The sequence below is a fragment of the Mauremys mutica genome, chromosome 13 (assembly GCF_020497125.1).
Source record: "Mauremys mutica isolate MM-2020 ecotype Southern chromosome 13, ASM2049712v1, whole genome shotgun sequence".
NCBI classification, from domain to species: domain Eukaryota; kingdom Metazoa; phylum Chordata; order Testudines; family Geoemydidae; genus Mauremys; species Mauremys mutica.
In genome coordinates this window covers 48,622,518-48,628,916 of record NC_059084.1, presented here as the reverse complement: position 1 = coordinate 48,628,916, position 6,399 = coordinate 48,622,518, and the positions used below count along the sequence as shown (strand labels likewise).

Here is a 6,399-nt window from a genome sequence, read left to right as displayed (position 1 = left end):
CGGGGACAAGCGCATTGGGGTTCGCATCAGACCCAACGGATGGAGCGAATAGCTCCTGGGGCCAAATCCTCCGCTGGTGTAAAGTCAGCGCAGCTGCTTCCGCTAGACTCGAGTTACTCCGGATTTACACTAACTGGGGATCGGACTGTAACCTGCCTTGTTTGTCACAACTGAGAACACGAAATTCAGGACAAAGTGCTGAGAAACAGGGCAAATGCACCCTATAAACCGTGCAGTATCTGAGAGTTTCACCATCATTAGTGAATTTCAAGGTAGGGACGCATTATTCCCATATCCCAGGTGAGGAACTGAGGCACTGAGAGCTTAAAAGGGGAGATTTTCAACGGGACAAACATGAGTTAAGGTAGCCAATTGACATTGATTTTCAATGAGACTCTCTCCGCCTTCCCTGCAAACCCACCGGGTTCACCCTCAGCAGCTACTGGATGAGCTGGGTTCGCCAGGCCCCTGGGAAGGGACCGGAGAGGATCGGGGAAATACACCCAACTGCAACTACCATCAACTACACCCAGCCCTTCAAAGGACGCTTCACCATGTCCAGGGACAACCCCAACAACCTGCTGTATCTGCAAATGACCGGCCTGAAGCCCGAGGACACCGCCCGGTATCACTGTGCTAGGCACAGAGTGAGCAGATTAAAGCTATTAAACACGGAACAAAAATCGAGCTGAAATGATAAAACTTTAGCAACACGCCGCAGAGGGCAGCAGTGAACTACAATTAAATGCTGTTACATTAAATCATTTAAGGCATTAGTATTAAAGAGCGTGTTTGTGTTCATATCAGCAGGTAAATATTTAGGGATTTCTATGTGTTTTAGTGATATGAGACAAACATTCTTTCAGCTCTTGAATAGCTACTGGCATTACCGAGAATTAAGTGTGAAGTTAAATCCATGGCACTACGAATTGTAGAACTGGAAGTGGAGTCCTGCACAGAGATCGGGATACGCAAATGCCTAAGTGCTTTCCTGAATCAAGACCTAAGAAATTGTTCTAGGGTTTAGATGAAATCACGAATTAACTTGCATCCTTGAAAATCATCCCCCGACCTACTATGTCCCTTAAACTGTTTGGAATAGCCCAACCCCAGACGGCTGTGGGATTTTACACAGCAATCTTTGTAAGAGATTGCCCACACCGAAATGTTGCTGAGCTGTGCCTCTGAGCGCACTGTATCTCGCCTGAGAAACAACAGGACCTCCACCCATTAGAGAGTGTGCCTGGGATTTTCAAAGGAACTCAAAGTTGTGAGGTTTCCAACTCCCATGGGATTTGAGAAGTTACATTGCTTAAGTTAAGATCCTTTAAAAACTCCCCTGTATCAGAATGCATCAAAACAGGGACAGGGCTCAGCTTCTAAGGTCTATGTATTACTGTTATTTTTTATTATTTTATCCAGTGCTCCCATAGAGACTTTCATTTAGTTTTGTTGACATTTTTATCTGTATTATTCCCTATATACAGTGGGTGTTGAAAATAATATTAACACTAATACTAAGAAGAAGAAGAGTGACGTAACACTTCTGTGCAGCTGATTTTTTTTTAATTAGCCCCATTCAAAGCAATGGGAGTTCTCTCTCAATCACACTAACACATGCGTACAAATACCCGCAAGGTTATAATCCTAGACTGGAGATTCTTTCAGGTACCGACTGTCCATTTTCACTATATGATTTAGCAGAGTTTAGCTCTTTAGGACTTCTGGCCTATGACATTCAAAGCAGGCTAGGGGTACCCACACCTGGTAATTGCACAGACCCAAGGGGCTGAGAGTCTCTGGGTGCAGCCTGGGCAGAGAAAGGGACAGATTTAAACAGGAAACTCTCACTCTAATTTGCAGATCCTGCTCCTTATAAAAGACACAAACTGATTGATTTATTAGTTTCAGTAGGGCTCAGGGGGAGGGAGGGAGATTGTCCCAGACTCTGCGTTTGTGCAGCGACGGGCACAGCAGCAGCCACCCCAACCCCCTTCCTGGTTTCCTGTGAGACCCACCAGTCATTGAGGTGTGACATTATTGACATGAACTGTGACCATATAGATCATTGTTGCAACCAAGGTCCTATAGTTGCACCAAAGGAGATCAAAATGAGGTGTCTATGGAAAGGTTGTAATATGCTGGTTATGATCATGCTGTCTGTATGTGTGCATAATTTTTGTATTTGAAGTTATGAATATTGGCTATGTACTTGTTTCTCAGTGTGTTTGGTTCTAAGTAGCATCAGCCAAGCGTTTTGAGACAGGACTATTCTGAGGAAGTGCCCAAGCAAGAAACACTTAACTGACAGTGGACCTTGGAAAACTCCAATCCACATCCGAGGAGCCTTCCTGGGAACGTTAAAGGTAGCATGTGAGCAATGGTTGCCTCCCGCAAACTGAGTCATGCATGCACATGTGACGGGCCCATGTGACTCTAAACTCCATCTTGCTGCAATGACTTTCCACAGTATGAAAAAAGGGGTCCTTCCATATGGCAGAGGATATAAAAGGCCCTAGAAACCCCTTCATTTTATTTTCAATCCTGCTTCTGATCTCTGGAGGATCTATACTTGAAACTGATGCTCTGAACAAAGGACTGAATGACCTATCCAAACTGGGATGTTTTCACTCCGGAGATTTGATTGGTTTAAATCACCAGTAATCCCATCAAGGCTGAAATAAGAACTTTGCAATTGTTGTATGTATTTGATTCAATTTAACCCATCCTAACTCTCATCTCTATTTCTTTCTTTTTATGAATAAACCTTTAGTTTGTAGAGGCTAAAGGATTGGCAACAGCATGATTTATGGGTAAGATCTGACTTATACATTGGCCTGGGTCTGGGGCTTGGTGCTTTGGGATCGGGAGAACACGTTCTCTTTTACTGGGGTGTTGGTTTCCATAACTATCCATCCCCATAAGGAGTGTGGCTGGTGGTGATAATGAAAAATTGGAGTATCTAAGAAATTGCGTGTATGACGATCCCTGGTTAGCCAGTGGGGTAAAACCGAAATGCCATTGGGAGCTTCGGGGGAGGTACCCGCAGGCGAGGGCAGCGTGTGGACCCCTCTTCTCCCTCTCCCCCAGCGGCCAGAAGGATGTGGTGCCAGCTGCTTCGGGGAGTGGCGCAGGGCCAGGGCAGGCAGGGAGCCTGCCCCAGGCCCTCTGTGCTCCACTGCCACCCTGGAGCTGCTCCAGGTAAGCAACACCAGGTGGGAGCCCGAACCCTGCCTGTACTCTAACCCTGAGCTTTGATTAGGGGCAGTTTGGGGTCCCCACACTCGTGCTGACATCAGCCAATGTGCAGAGCGGGGGGAGAATTCCATGTGCGCCGGGTGAGCAGAGACACAGCAAGAATCACGCGATTGATGAGTGTTCCCAGGGCACAAACAACCGACATCTTCAACCTGAGCCATCGGGGGAGTTTGGGAAGAAATGCAAACACGTGTCCAAAGGCCATTCCTGTCCCCTGGGCACAGAGTGCCTAACTGCCCCGGCTGCGCTCACACGCCACAGGAAATAGCTTATTTCAACAGCATAACAGCAAATGGATTTTCCTTTGTTCTCTCGCCTTACACATGGACCGGCTGTGTCCAATGGCCAGCGTGCCCCGTGTTGGGGACACCCATTGCTGCACCTCTCTGGGGGTGCTGACCGTCCAACTTCTCAACATCAAACTCAGGGACACTCAATAACGAGTCCCCTTTAAACAGCTCATCCTGTGCGCACGGTAGGAAAACCGGTGTTGCAATGACAGGCCCCAGCATTGTATGCTGAGGGTGATACATGAATGTACCAGGGCTTGATCCAGTATCAGGCACCGTGCTGAAGACACAGTCACACAGTCCTTGCTAGATGCTCTAGTCCGTCACTCTCCCACGGGAGCTCGGGGCTGGGATCTGGACCCCACTCGCGGTTGAATCCCCCAGTCCCTTAGGAAAAGGGGAAGGTGCAAATGCGGCTACTCCCCTCCCCTGCTGAAAACCCCTCAGTCCCCAGACCCTGAAGCTCTGGCACTGAGAAGCCGCAGCAGCTGGGTTCAAGCAGTGAAGCAGTTATTTACCCTGGGCCTTTCCGCAAATACACAAACCAGGAGTCGCCAGATGAAATTAATAGGGGTCCGAAAATCTAATGAGGATCCCAGCGCCCTGTGCCCGGCGCTGGACAGACACACAGGAGGGGACAGTCTGATTCCTGAACCCAGAGCCCTAGGGCGAGTCACTCAGATCACTGGGAGCAGGAGTGTGTGTCTCTTATAAAGCGGGGACATGCAAATGAGGGAGACAGTTTCCTGTTTAAATCTGTGCCTCTCCCTGCCCAGGCTGCACCGGGAAACACAATCCGCAGCCCCTGGTTCTGTGCAGTGACCGGCCAGTCCCTGAGAACTTTTCCCTCCTGCACCAGGGAAAATGGGATTTTTGCTCCTTGTCATTTTCGCTGTAGCAGCTTTGGAAGGTATGTTCCTCCTCTGAATAACTGGCAGTGTCAAGAATATTGTGTTAACGCTGCTTTTTATACCGAAATTTACAACCTGTCTTTATTCCCAGGTGTCTGGTCCCAGGTGCAGCTGGTGGAGTCCGGAGGGGATGTGAAAAAGCCCGGAGACTCTCTCCGCCTCTCCTGCAAAGCCTCCGGGTTCACCTTCAGCAGCTAGGATATGAACTGGGTCCGGCAGGCTCCCGGCAAGGGACTGGAGTGGGTCGCTTATATAAACACGGGTGGGAGTACTATATACTACCTTGATTCCGTCAAAGGCCGATTCACCATCTCCAGGGACAATCCCAAGAGTGAGCTGTATCTGCAAATGACCGGCCTGAGGCCCGAGGACACCGCCCGCTATTACTGTGCGAGAGACACAGTGACACGAAACCGGTTTGTGGTCATACAAAAACCCGGGCTGCGGAATCGCCCTTCTCCCGGCAGCCGCGCGGGGGCAGCAGTGACACACACACCGCTCCGGGCTGGGACAGGAGACCCGGCACCCGGGTGAATGTAACACAAACCTCCCGGCAGTTTTAACCCTTCCGTTCCCGGGCAACGTGTCTCCCCTTCCTGCCCAGAGCCCCGCTGGGTGCAGAGATCCCTCGCTTCATCTGTGAACCCCAATCCGGAGTGAGTCCTGTTCTGAGTCGCTCTCCCCTGGCTGACCTGGCACGTTGGCTCCCCCGGGGCCCGTCTCGGTGTCAGACTCACAGGACAGCGTCTGTCAGTGTAAACGGGACAAGCGCATTGGGGTTCGCATCAGACCCAACGGATGGAGCGAATTTCCCCTAGGGCCAAATCCTCCGCTGGTGTAAAGTCACCGCAGCTGCTTCCGCTAGACTCGAGTTACTTCGGATTTACACGAACTGGACCACAAGACCTTACACCACAAGTCCCACTAGACTTAAAGATGAGCAGCTCTTTAAAAACACTGTCATCAAATAAAATCCAGATAACGTCACAGCCCCAACTCAAAACTGATGCAGGGGGGTTTCCCAGAGCTTGCCGGATGCATCATTGGCTATTCCCATTCTTGGTTCTGTTACTACCTAGTAGCAGAAGTGTTAGTGTGTAACGGAAATGGCTTATCAGCTGCCATAAGCTAATTAAAATAGCTAATTTATTTATACAAGTTCTGGCAAATGTTTGGAACCCAATTAATATCAAGTCAATTGTAGATCTACTTTTGTAGAGATACAACTGGTAACATACACAGAGGAGACAGTGAACATAAGAACGGCCATACTGGGTCAGACCATAGGTCCATCTAGCCCAGTATCTGTCTACTGACAGTGGCCAATGCCAGGTGCCCCAGAGGGAGTGAACCTAACAGGCAATGATCAAGTGATCTCTCTCCTGCCATCCATCTCCATCCTCTGATGAACAGAGGCTAGGGACACCATTCTTACCCATCCTGGCTAATAGCCATTTATGGCCTTAGCCACCATGAATTTATCCAGTCCCCTTTTAAACATTGTTATAGTCCTAGCCTTCACAACCTCCTCAGGTAAGGAGTTCCACAAGTTGACTGTGTGCTGCGTGAAGAAGAATTTCCTTTTATTTGTTTTAAATCTGCTGCCTATTAATTTTATTTGGTGACCCCTAGCATTTCATCATCAGTATTGCTGTCCTGGTCAGGTGGTCGATAATAGATCCCTAATATTATATTTTTATTAGAGCATGAAATTTCTATCCATAGAGATTCTATGGAACATGTGGATTCACTTAAGATTTTTACTTCATTTGAATCTACATTTTCTTTCACATATAGTGCCACTCCTCCCCCTGCATGACCTGTTCTGTCCTTCTGATATATTTTGTACCCTGGAATGATTGTGTCCCATTGATTGCTCTCAGTCCACCAGGTTTCTGTGATGCCTATTATATCAATATCCTCCTTTATCACAAGGCACT

At 48.4% G+C, this 6,399-nt stretch overlaps 1 pseudogene; it reads left to right on the top strand.

Annotated features, from left to right (window-relative positions):
* The first annotated feature begins 4,412 nt into the window (after window positions 1-4,412).
* Window positions 4,413-6,399, top strand: LOC123347924 (annotated as a pseudogene).